This window comes from Antechinus flavipes, chromosome 3 (assembly GCF_016432865.1).
Source record: "Antechinus flavipes isolate AdamAnt ecotype Samford, QLD, Australia chromosome 3, AdamAnt_v2, whole genome shotgun sequence".
Lineage (NCBI taxonomy): Eukaryota > Metazoa > Chordata > Mammalia > Dasyuromorphia > Dasyuridae > Antechinus > Antechinus flavipes.
In genome coordinates, this window is record NC_067400.1 from 206,593,085 (window position 1) to 206,606,148 (window position 13,064).

The following is a 13,064-nucleotide window of genomic DNA, read 5'->3' on the forward strand; positions in this document are numbered from 1 at the left end:
CACATGAAGAGATCCATTCTACAGATCTGAATTAAACCTCCAACAGCCTCTGGCAAGTGGTTCCCATATCATAACAGAATATCTTCACCATGAAACCTTATGAGGTGTCCTATCTGCCAAAATCACTTTGTAACTACTTTTATATGTTTGTATATATAAATGTATTATATGCCTATATTTTTTGCCAACCTCAACAGTTATCATTTGGAAGCAACTCCTTTTGAGATAGAATGAACCATCCTCATAAGCTTCTGTTAAACAAGCCTAGCTTACCAGAAACATGGGGAAGGAGGAAAGAAAGGAAAGAAGGAAGGAAATAAAAAGAGAAGGAGAAAGAGAAATTGAGAAGAGAAAGAGAAAGGCAGAGAGGGAGGAAGAAAAGAAGGAAGGAAGGAAGGAAAGAAGGAAAGAAGGAAGGAAAGAAGGAAAGAAGGAAGGAAGAAAGGAAGAAAAGAAGAAAGGAAGAAAAGAAGAAAGGAAGGAAGGAAGGAAGGAAAGAAGAAAAGAAGAAAGGAAGGAAGGAAGAAGAAAGGAAGGAAGGAAGGAAAGAAGGAAGGAAGGAAGGAAGGAAGGAAGGAAGGAAGGAAGGAAGGAAGGAAGGAAGAAAGGAAGAAAAGAAGAAAGGAAGGAAGAAAGGAAGAAAAGAAGGAAGGAAGGAAAGAAGAAAAGAAGGAAGGAAGAAAGGAAGAAAAGAAGAAAGGAAGGAAGAAAGGAAGAAAAGAAGAAAGGAAGGAAGAAAGGAAGAAAAGAAGAAAGGAAGGAAGGAAGCCTAAAGAAAGAACACTTCTGGTTTTCTGTATTTATCTTTTCTTATGAGAAGCTGTGACTACTCAAGCCTAGTTCCTGTCTGCATTTTTTCTACATAGCTTGGTCAACTTCCTAGTACCCTTTTCCTACATATTCTCTGCAACCCTTCATATGCTATGAACTTTCTTAACCAGTCTCACTATATGACAATCTATCTTTGATCATAAATGGTAGAGCTGGAAACTCAATAAGATGTGCCAATTCATATAATATATTTATCTCTTGTCTATAGTGCTAACCCTATTTTAAATTCTTTTTAGCTGATTTATATTGGTTAGACTTTTGTTTAAAATTATCATAATGTTTATTATAGTGTTTATGCAATGCCTATTCTCTATTAGCCATATTTCATTATCAATTACTTTTTTTAAAGCGTTCCAGATAGAGTTGTTTCAACTTCTTTTCTCTAATTTTTGGTGAATACTCTGGCAAGTCAGTTCAGGAATAACTCTCAAAAGCAATAATGTCTTTTTCTATCTAATGTAATTAATTTGATTTTTGCAATATTCCTTATTGCTCACCATATCCAGAGCTTATCAGTTATTTTATTGAAGGTGATATAAAGACTTCCACATAATCTTAGATCTTGCCATTTTTTTCCTGATCCAGGTTTTCTGCTATATTTCTTACCATCTTCATCTAAAATATTATTTTATACATTGTACTATAATTATATTAAAATATATTATATATTATAATTATATTACAATATACTGTATTATATTGTATATCCATTAATATTCATTAATTTGTTATATTATATTCACTTTTATACTAAAGCTACTAAGAAATCAAAGTATGTATCGATTTAATTAGAGGGTCTTGACCTTTTTCTCTAACTAGTTAACATCTACTATCGATGATATAGAAACTGCAACTATTAACAAATATTTGTCAAATATTTACAATTAGTACAACAATCTGTGATGACCAAATAACAAAAAATAATGCTATTTGTCATCTTTGGACTATAGTAAAATCTACACTTCCAAGACCTTTCTTTGCCTTTCCATTTGTGATCCATACTTCCATCAAGTGTAATGGCCTTCTATTTTGGTTTATAAAATGTCAAGATTCATGTTATTTACTTCCTCCATCAATACACCCACTCACTGAATATTGGACAAGGACCTCATCTTTAGAGCACCAAAAGCATTAAAATTCAAAGATAATCTAAGAACTGTGTAATTTGAGACTATTTTATCCCCCTTTTCTATTCTTATGCCTCAGTTCCTGAAGAAATGGAAGGAGTCACATGAATACAATACATATGAAATAAATATTTTATGTATTATAATGTATATTAAATATATTTTTGTAATTCAATAATTTGTTGGGTATGATTCTTCATGATCCCATTTGAGGTTTTCTTGGAAAAGATAATGGTGTGGTTTGCTCATTTCCTTTTCCAGTTCATCTTACAAATGGGGAAACTGAAGCAGACTGTTCAGTGACTTGCTCATGGTCACACAGTTACTAAGTGTCTGAGCCAAATGTGATCCAGCAAAGAAGAGTCTTCCTGAATCCAGGCACTTCTTAGCAACCCTTAAATATATTTTATCAAATACTAATTCTTGAAAATTGAATACTAAGACAATAGTAAAAACAAAAGAGCACTGCCGTTGGAATTAGAGAAGTTAGGTCTGGCCATTTAATATTTGTTAGGCTTTGGGTGAGATTCCTCAGTTATTAAGTGAAAGAGGTGAACCAGATTATCTTTAAAGTCATTTCTAGACATGAATCTTATTGTTTCATATGGCAATCCACTCAGTCAGATTTAAAATTGTAGAATTTAACATTGAAAGGAATTTTAGACATGAAGTCATTTGAACTCATTTGGGACATTAAGAAACGTTTATCATTGTCCCAAGATCACGCAGAAGAGCTAGAACTAGAAAATGTTTCACTCTTCTTTCCATGCTGCCTAAATTCCCCAGGCATATCAAATGAGAGTTCAATATTATTCTCAAAATATTAGAAATCTGGCAAAATCAAACAGAACTTTTTCCCCAAGACTGTGCATATGGTAGCATTAGCTAATAGCAATAAAGTACCAGTTGTTCAAAGTTGGCTTATAAAGCTTATAAAATTCACATAACAGATGCTGGTAAGGAACTAGCACTACTTTCAGGCAGGATTGAGTGACAAAACATTACTCACTATATTATCATATTTAAGTTTCTTTTGTGTCACATAGTCTAATTTATGTCTACTCTTCCATTCAAAGACTGTTTTTATACACAAAAAATAAAATCATATTAGTGTTTTCCTAGGAGATTACAAAATAAAGACAAACTCTGCATTTCAAATTCTGGCAATTATTAGTATCAACCAAAAATATCAGTGAAATCTTAGGTTGCATTTTGAGAGGCATAACATTCCTGACCAGAAAAAGGGACGATCCTACTATATTTTTTCCTGGACAGAATTACATCTGAGTTGATGAACTAGTGATAGTGCCATATTATAAGTATCTCTTCACATATTGGATTACGTGCAATCAATTGCAGTTTTCACTCACTTATAGTCCCCCTACTCTCCTACAATTTGGGGGTCCAGACATATATTGAAACATCAGGACAAATTCATTGGGAGATAAGTCATCATCCTTTAAGGGGACTGCATCCCAAAGGAGGCACTAACTCTATAACCAGAAAACCTGGATTCCTGTGTTACTTCGTTAATCACATAGTCTCCCTGGTCTATGTTTCTTCATTTGCAAAATGAAGAGATGGGGCTAGATGGTCTTTGATGTTACTTCTAGCTTTAAATTCAAGATCCTATATCTAAAAGAAGGTTATCAGAATATTTAGAATACTAGGCTCCAACCTATATAAGTTTGATCTGCTAAAGGACTGAGGACATTTTTGCTTGTAAATATCTAAACAAATTTTTATTTAGACCTGAGAGAAGTTCTAGGAGTAACTGGGGGAAGTTTCAGAGAAGTAGATTTGGGCTTATTTTGAGGAAGACACTAACATTAAGAACTGTCCAAAAAGTAAAATGAGTATCCTCAGAAATAATGGCTTAAAGTCTTCAAGCAAATGCTAAAGTATCATTTGTGATTTACATTGTAAAAGGGATTCCTCTTCAGATAGAGGACTCAAGCCCCTGCCATTCCTGAGATTCTGAATGTCTTTCCATTTCTTTTTCACTGTTCCCAAAAGAACAGAAGCAAAGGAACTGATTTAGAATTCTAGAGAAGAAAATGAAGTTAGAAATAACAGCCATTTTATAGATTTAAAAATGAGGTGCAAAGAGGTGAGATGATTCTTTAAGTCCCAAAACTGGTTAAGTAGTAGTAGCTGATATTTCCCTAACAATTTCTATTTTGTTTTGCATGTTTCCTTCTCTATTATTTTAGAAATTTCTTGAGGCCAGAAATTGTCTTTTGCCTCCTTTCAAATCCTCATTGCTTAGGACAGTGAATAGCACATAGTTTTTTAAGCTGATTGCTTAATAATTAGTTGCTTATAATTTATTATAATAAAATAATATTAAAATAAAATAACCTAATAATAGGTGCTTAATAATTTTTGATGAATTGATTGATGGCAGCAAGACTGGTTTAGAATTCATATTTCCTAAACTTCTTTTCCACTGTAACACAGTCGTTTTTGTAAGGACTATGATTAGCTAATCTGAGAAAAGAGAGAAAGTTTTCAGAGTCATGTCAAATTTATGTACATCTCTTGAATAAAAGATTTTGGCTGAGAAAAAAGGTCAATTTCATCATCCAATATTTACTGAGCAGCAAATACACTCAACAATTACTGAATAGCGACCTGCTCAATCCAAGGGTTCAGCAGTGTAAAGCACAGAACTCTCCAGTAAGAAAGATGCATGGCATAGTTCAGAAAGATTTGAAGTTAGAAGACCCAAATTCAAATCTCAGCCTTACTACTTAATAATTGTATGACCCTGGCTATTCACTTTACCCTATAACCTTCAGTTTCTTCAGCTATAAGAAGGAGAAAAGGATGGTCTCTGAGATCCCTTCCAATTCTGTCTATGATGCTATGAGGCCAGGTTGGGGTAAGTTATTATGGACACAATCACAAATGAGAGGCTCAATTCTATCACATAATATTTTATTATTAATTATAATTAATATTTAATTATCAAGTAGATATAATCATCAGTAGAGATGATTGCAGAAATTGGAACAAACAAGCAGGACTCAGTTGATAAGCCAAATAGACTGGACCACAGTCAATAGGACTAGACAATCAGAAGTGGAAAATGAGGCACAATCTAAGCCAAGAACTGAAATAACATCAAAGATTGCTTCCAAAAAAGTTCTTCATTAGCATGGCCAGATTTTGACTTGGTCCTTCTTCTCACAAAACAATCTAAACACCCCAACTATGTCTTATAAATCTTAAATAGTCATGGTGGACCCTTTCTTCAAAATTAACTCCCTACATCATTTAAGTTGGTGTTTGTTGATGTACACTTGAATATTTTTTTTAATTGAGGAAACAGGGACTCTTCAGGGAGTGGCAAGGACAAGGAAAAGTAAAACAGAATAAAATGAATTATCTACAACTTTGAATGAAACTAGAAATAACTTGAATTACCAGAGAAGCTATAGAAGCAAGTTGTTCTATAATGATAATGACTTACATCTAGCTCATATTTTGTGTATATTAATATAATTTGATCCTTCTAGTAACCCTGTGTAGATCACACACACACACACACAAACATATATATATATATGTATGTATACACATACACAACACAGATGAGGAAACTGAGATTTAGGGAGATGGAGTGGCTCACCTAAGGTCACAAAATTAATAAATGTCTAAAATAGGATTCAAATTCATATTTTGATCAAAAAAATCACAACTTTTTCCCAGTACATTGAACAAAGTAGCTGAGAGATGGAATCAAGTATATATATATATATTTTTTTTGTTTTTGTTTTTGTTTTTTGTTTTTTCTTTCAAGCCTTTAAGGAATAAAGAAGAAATAGTGAATAACTAAATAGAAAAAAGTATCAAGGAGTATTTTTGAGTTAAAAAAAACTTCTTCAAAGCTTGATCTAAAAATGTTTCAAAATTCAATATTTTATAATATTCTTTGCATTTGGTTATTTTAATGGAACTCATTTAATAAAGGTTTTTTAATTCATTGTTATAATATATATCTCAATGATATGCAACCTGCAGTTCAGATTATGCTGTTAAGAACTACATAACATAGCTTCCTACTAGTCTAATTGGCTACACACACACACTTAAAGTTTGTAGAGATAGATAGATAGATAGACTGTATACATATATGTATATATTATATATAGCATAATATAAAATATACAATTAAAATATAAAATACATAAAGTTATAAAGACACAATAAACTCACAGTCTCTCTCTTTTTTTCTATATTATTAAACCTAGGCTTCTCTGGATTTAGACTTAGTCTATATATTATATAGATTGCCATGTTACATTTTATTTTGACCAGATCTTGTGACTTCATCAGTATAAATGGAGAACTTCCTTTTTCACTGCAGATGGGCATCTATCTTTTAAATATATATATATGTATACATACACACACACACACACACACACACACACACACACACACACACACATATATATATATATATATATATATATATACTTTCAGAATTGCCTGAGACACTGAGAGATAAGGAATTTGCCCAGAGTGGCACAGATATTATGTGCCAGAGGTAGGATTTGAACACGTTTGATCCTAAGACTAGCTCTTTATATGTGTTATATAACTTCATCACATTCCTAATGAAATATTTTTTCTGTCTAAAACATGAAAGTTGAAAGTTATTAAGTCACTTCACTTGCTTGATTTCTACCTGGCAGATTTTGTCAATCTTTCCTCTGATTAGGTTCCTCAGAAGTTCAATACTCAGTTTTTCCTGGGCTCTGGGTAAAACAGTAGGAAAAGAAATGAGTGTCTCACCACATTCTTATAAAGTAGATGCTTTTTTGCTTGCACAGTCTTCCCTTTATGAGATGCCTCTGGTCCAAATGGCTCATAATGTGCTTTAAAAACTTTACTGAGTATAAAAAAATATATATGCTGCATAGACAAAGTTCTTGGTCCACCACTGAGATGGAGTCCCTCCAGGGTGTAATGTAGCAGCTGCTAAACTGGCAGAGGAACTCTGCACAGCAATTAGAATGGCAAGAGAATTCTGTTCCTACTTAAACTCGGGATAGAGTGAGGTGTAGGTGTACCTGTAACCATGAGGGAACAAGAGTCTTAGAAGGGAATGACGTCATTTAGAATTAAAAGTAGAAGCAAGAGAGCATCTAACTTTCAAAATCACTAGTAGGTAGGATGCCTGTTTTATGACTCATCACAGGTTTTCTTGAAGGCAGCACAATATTTGAGAAAGAGCTTTTGGTCCTGCAAGATCCTTAAAGTCCTGATCATCTTTAAGGTAGGATTGAAGGTCACCATGGCATTTCTAGGGAAAAAAGGAATATCTGTAATCATTTTTTTCTCCCTAAGTTAAGATTAGGGCTCTCAACACATGGTCAATGAGCATAAGTGAAATCTTATTTAATAAAATGTTCAGTTAAGTTTACTCTTGAAATGGATATATGTGTGTGTGTGTGTATACATATATATATATGTATGTATGTATGTATATATATCTGTAGTTATATAACCATAATAATAGGGCTATAAAACCATGGACATATCCTTTGACCTAGCAATACCACTATCATGTCTGTATCCCAAAAATGGTACAAAACAAAAAGGAAAAGGACCTATATGTACAAAAATATTTATAGCAGCTCTTTTCTAGGGTCAAAAAGTTGAAAATTGAGGGAATGGCTGAATAAGTTGTGATATATGATTATGATGGAATACTGTTGTGATATAAAAAAATGAAGAGTAAGATGCTCCCAGAAAAACCTACAAAGATTTCCATGAGCTGATGCAAAGTGAAATGTACTGTGTACAAAGTCACAGCAAAATTGTAAGATGATCAGCTGTGAATGACATAACTATTATCAGCAATACAATGATCCTAGATCACTGTGAACAGATTATGATGAAAAATGCTATCCATACCCAGAGAAAAAATATAGATTGAAGCATACTTTTTTTAACTTTACTTTTCTTGGGGTTTTTTTTTCTGTTTTCTTTTACAACATGACTATTATGGAAATGTTTTGATGACTACACATGGATAATCTATATTGAATCATTTGCATTTTCATTAAGAGGAGGTGGAGAGGAAGGAAGAGGAAGAATCTGAAATTCTTAAATTTTAATAACAAATGTTAAAATTGTTTTTACATGAACTGGGGAAAAAATAAAATACTAAATACATTTTTTTAAAATAAATAACAGTTATGAGAACTTTATGTTTAAAAATCAAAGAGGTAAAGAGAAAGGACAAAGAGTAAAACAAACAGAAAGAAATTATTAATATGCATTATTGCATATTAGGAGAGGAATATAATCTGAATTCATTCCTAAATTGGTTGTTCAAAATTCAGAACTAATTTTATGAGACAATTGGTAGCACAGTGAGTAGAAGATAGGCCTGGTATCAGAAAGATCTGAATTTAAATCTAGCCTCAGTCATTCTGTCTGTCTCAGTTTCCTCAACTGTAAAGCGAGGATAATAATAGCACCTACTTCTTGAATTGTTGTGTCAAATGAAACATTTGCATAGTGCTTAGCATAGGACCTAACATACAGCAGGCACTATATAAATCTTTATTCCATTTCCCTTCTCACTATAAAAATATAAAGGACAATTAGGTTTCCAGGTCTGTTTGCAGATTTTCTGTTTTGTAAAGGGAGTTAGCAGATCTTCACAAAGTTCTGATATAATTCTTTATTATAGCAAGGAAGAAACCCTGAATTTTCAAAGGTTATTCCAATGAAGCTATGTTCTGTTTGTGATGGAAAGATTCTGAGTTAAGTCTTTATGCCATGCCTCCTCTCTGAGGTCCAGCCTTGCTAAACACAGAAAGGATCCTTACTATAAGGATCAATCAAAGAGATACAAATAAAATTTTTAAAAAAATCCTTGGTTCCATGTAGCTTCCCTCCATTTCTTCCCTGACAGTGGCAAAAATGATTTTTAAATGAGAAAGGATGCTAAGAACTACATGGTTTTTACTCTCTGTGAGCCTTAATTTAACTACTGATATCTATAGTGTGTAAATTGATGGACTACTGGAAGAAATGAATGGTAACCACATTAAAATGTCAACACTATAAAAGTAAGTTTCATTAAATTTTAAGGACATCTCCCAGGTTTTTCTTAAAAAGAAAAGTAAAGGAGTTGATACATTTATTTTTTGTTATTTTTTAATTGTTTTGTTTAATTTTTTTTTAATTTAATTAATTAATTAAAATTTAATTTTGATCAATGGAACATTTGATCATCTCACCTAAAAATCTAGACAGAGAATATGAACAAATAGGTACCAAGCATTGTGCTAAACACTGATGAAGAAGCAATGGAATTCTATTAAGATCTTATTTCTCCAAATTAATCTGCATATACTTTATTACTTGATGACTTCAAAAACTCAAATGATGATTTTACAATCCTAAATAATGGATGAGTCAAAGAACAAATCATAGAAGTATAACTTATATAAACCTATATAAACGAAAAGACCATTAAAGAAGTCTTGTTGAGTCGAATGACAGCCCTAAACATATAATGTCAAGACAGAAAATGAGGCAATTAGTGAATTATCCATTTAGAATATTTGAAAGTAAACAATTAAATAAAGGGATTATGAAAATTAAAGGATAAATAGATAAAATGGAAACCAAAAAGACTACCGAGATGATGGACATAATCGAAAACTTTGCAAATACTAATTAGTAAACCTTTAGTCAACTTAACTGAAAAGAAGAGGAAATAAAGTCAAATCAGCAGCTAAAAAGTGAACAAGGTAAAATCACAATTAAATCAGAAATGATAAAAAGAATTAATAGAATCTACTCTGCACAAATAAATGCTCCAAATCTGAAAAAAAAATAGAGAGATGTCTTCAAATATATAAAATAATCAAACTAACAAAAGAAAAATATCTATATCTTAAATAATACAATCTGAAAAAAAAAGAGAACTTGTAAAGGAGCTACCAAAACAAAAACAAAAACACTCCTTTTAATTCTGATAGATTTATTGAAAAATTCTTTCACACAATTAAAAAACAATTAATAGCAATACTACAAAAAATTATTTTCAAAAATTAAGAAAGAAATCACACTATCAGACTTATTTCATAAGATAAATATAGTCCTGATGCCTAAATTAGGGAAGGATAAAGCAAAAAAAGGTCAATATCATTAAGGATGTGATTCAAAAAGTTTAAATAAAATTCACTTAGATAATATTTGATCAACTAAGAAATCACTCATTCTAAGTTGGATTCATACCAACAATGCTAGAAAAATAACCAATATAATAAATCACATTAAAGACAAAAATACCAAAAATACATGATTATCTCATTTGATGTGGGACAAGCCTTTGAGAAAGTATAGCACTGTTTTATGCTGAAAACTCTATAAGTAATGGCATTTATAATATCATTACAAGTATTCATCTAAAATCAAGCATTATGGTATTATATAGATAAACTTGTCTTGAAAAACACACAAGAAAAGGAGGACTACTTTCCCCACTATCATTTTATATAATTCTAAAAATTCTAGAAAAAGCAATAACAGTAAGAAATTAAAGGTATAAAGAAAGGGAAATGTAGCTTAAACTATCCCAACACATTGACAACATGATGGTTTGTTTAGAAAAATGTAAGGAATTAGTAAAAATAATAAAAAGACAGTTTATAGCTATGATTATGTTTCAACATACAAAATAAATTCATAAAAATCAATAGCAGTTGAATATAATAATGACAAAATCTGAATAATAGCAAAGGAAATTCTATCAAGGGCTGAAACTCTTGAGTTGATGCACTGAGGTCATGTAACCAAGCATTTAAGGCTAATTACAGATTGGACAATATGGCCCTTCCCACTATTCTGTGCTGGCTCGATAATTGGTGTATGGAGAGAATTGTAGGAGGGATTAGGGGGTAGAGTAAGACTAGCCACAGTCACTTTTGGGAAGGAGACAAAGAGGAGATGTCCTAGAGATCCTGCGTCCATCCAATTCACTTCTACCCCTAAAGACCAAGAATAAAGACCAAGGATTTTTGCTTATCCTGACTCCAGCTGATTCTAAAGTATCCAGGGTGCTAACTCAGTCTTCACAAAATCCCATTCCAAATACCCTATAAAATGCATGAAATATTTGAGAATCAGTTTACTGATGCACATAGCTATTTAAATGAAAATTTAGTTACTGTTACTTTAAAAAAGAGCTCACCAATGTACTAAAAATATGATCAGGTTTTATTTATAATTTTAATGTATGTCTAACAAACTATGAAAGAAATTCTTTATATAACTTGATGAAAGAATAACAAAATTGATTCAGAGTGAAGAAAATCTAGAATATCAAGGGAACAAATAGGTTATATTATCAGGTGTATATTGAAGTAATAAGTTAAATCTGAGTTTCCCATAGAAATAGAATAATTGACTCATAGCAAGAAAGGACTTTGGACATCAATTAGTCCAAACCTTCCCTACTACTTCCATAGTAGCCATGGCCATTCTTGATCTGCTTGTAATCTTCCAATATTGGGAAATCATTTTCTCCATGACAGTTCATTCTGTTCTGGAAAATATAAAATAATCTATATGGAACTGAGATTAAAAGATTCATGTGCACACATATGGCTATGTCCCAACTAAACTAAATAACTTAGAAGGTAAGAGCCATATCTTATATTTCTTCATATTCCAAACAGTACATATTAAGTACTCAAATATTTGTGATTGAAGAGCATCTCTAAAGGGGATCTATAATCCCACCATTCTTTCTCAAAGAGAGAATTAAATCTTGGGCTAGAATGTATTATTTTAAAGAAAATAGTTCTTTCAAACAAAAATGGCAAGTGACAGTCTCAGAAGTAGAACTAATCCATAATATAGGAACTGGGACAAGAGCCCACCAATGAAATCTTTTTTGTTCAGCCATTTGAATAGTATCTGACTCTTCGTGATCCCATTCGGACTTTTCTTGGCAAAGATACTAGAATGGTTTATCACTTCCTTCTCCAGTTCATGTCACAAATGAAGAAAATGGGGCAAATAGGGTGAAATGACTTGCCTAACGTGAACAGAAACAATAAGATTATGAGGCCAGATTTGAACTCAAGGAGATGACTCTTTCTTATTCCAAGTCCAGTAATCTATCCACTGTACCATCTTACTACCCAGTGGCACCTAAGGAATAAATGACATTCACCAATTTGGCTAAACAGATTAATGCTAATATAATAGTTTCACCTGGGTGTCAGAAGGACCCAGGGGGATCTTGAGTCCTTGTTCTCCCAGAAATCAAAAAGAAATTCTACCAGAAGGAGTTGGTTCTGGACTAAAGAGTGATGTAGTGGAGATGGGAGATCTGGCTTTTTACCCTGGTTCTTCCATTCACTATTTTTCTTACCTCTTTGAATCTCCTTTCTCATCTAGAAAATGGGAATAATAATACTTGCATTGAGAAGCAATTTGGCATCTTCAGTATATCTCTGACATATACTGACACTGACCCTGAGGAAAACATTCAGTCTCTCAGTGTCCCCAGGCAACTCTCTAAAGCTATAAGTTGCAGAATATTTGCTGATCTGTGCCTATAAAGGAGATTTCATTATTGAAAAGTTCTTTATACTAATGAAATCAGAGATCTGGATAAAATAAACATATGAATGATCATACATAGATGAGAGGTGATGATGAGATAAATAGATAGATATAGATATTTAGAGATAGACAGACATAGATGGATAGATAGATATGACAGGTGGATAGATTGATAGATGATAGATGAACAGAGAGACAGATATATAAATTATAACCTCATATCTAGGACTAAAAGAGGGTTCTTCAAATGAGGAGGGGAAATTTTCTATAACTGTGATTCTCGAAACAAATGTCAAGCTGGGGACCACAGTAATTGTGACTGGCCTCAAATATATACATTTTGCATCATACTTGAACAGATAATGGATTGAATGATGTATTGACTATAATCAATCAAATACAATTGTGTTTGATATAAGAGATAAGAGCTTTCAATTCACGTTTAAACTTTACTTCATAATTCTTGCTTTGTTATTATTAGAAGTCATAAAGGACACC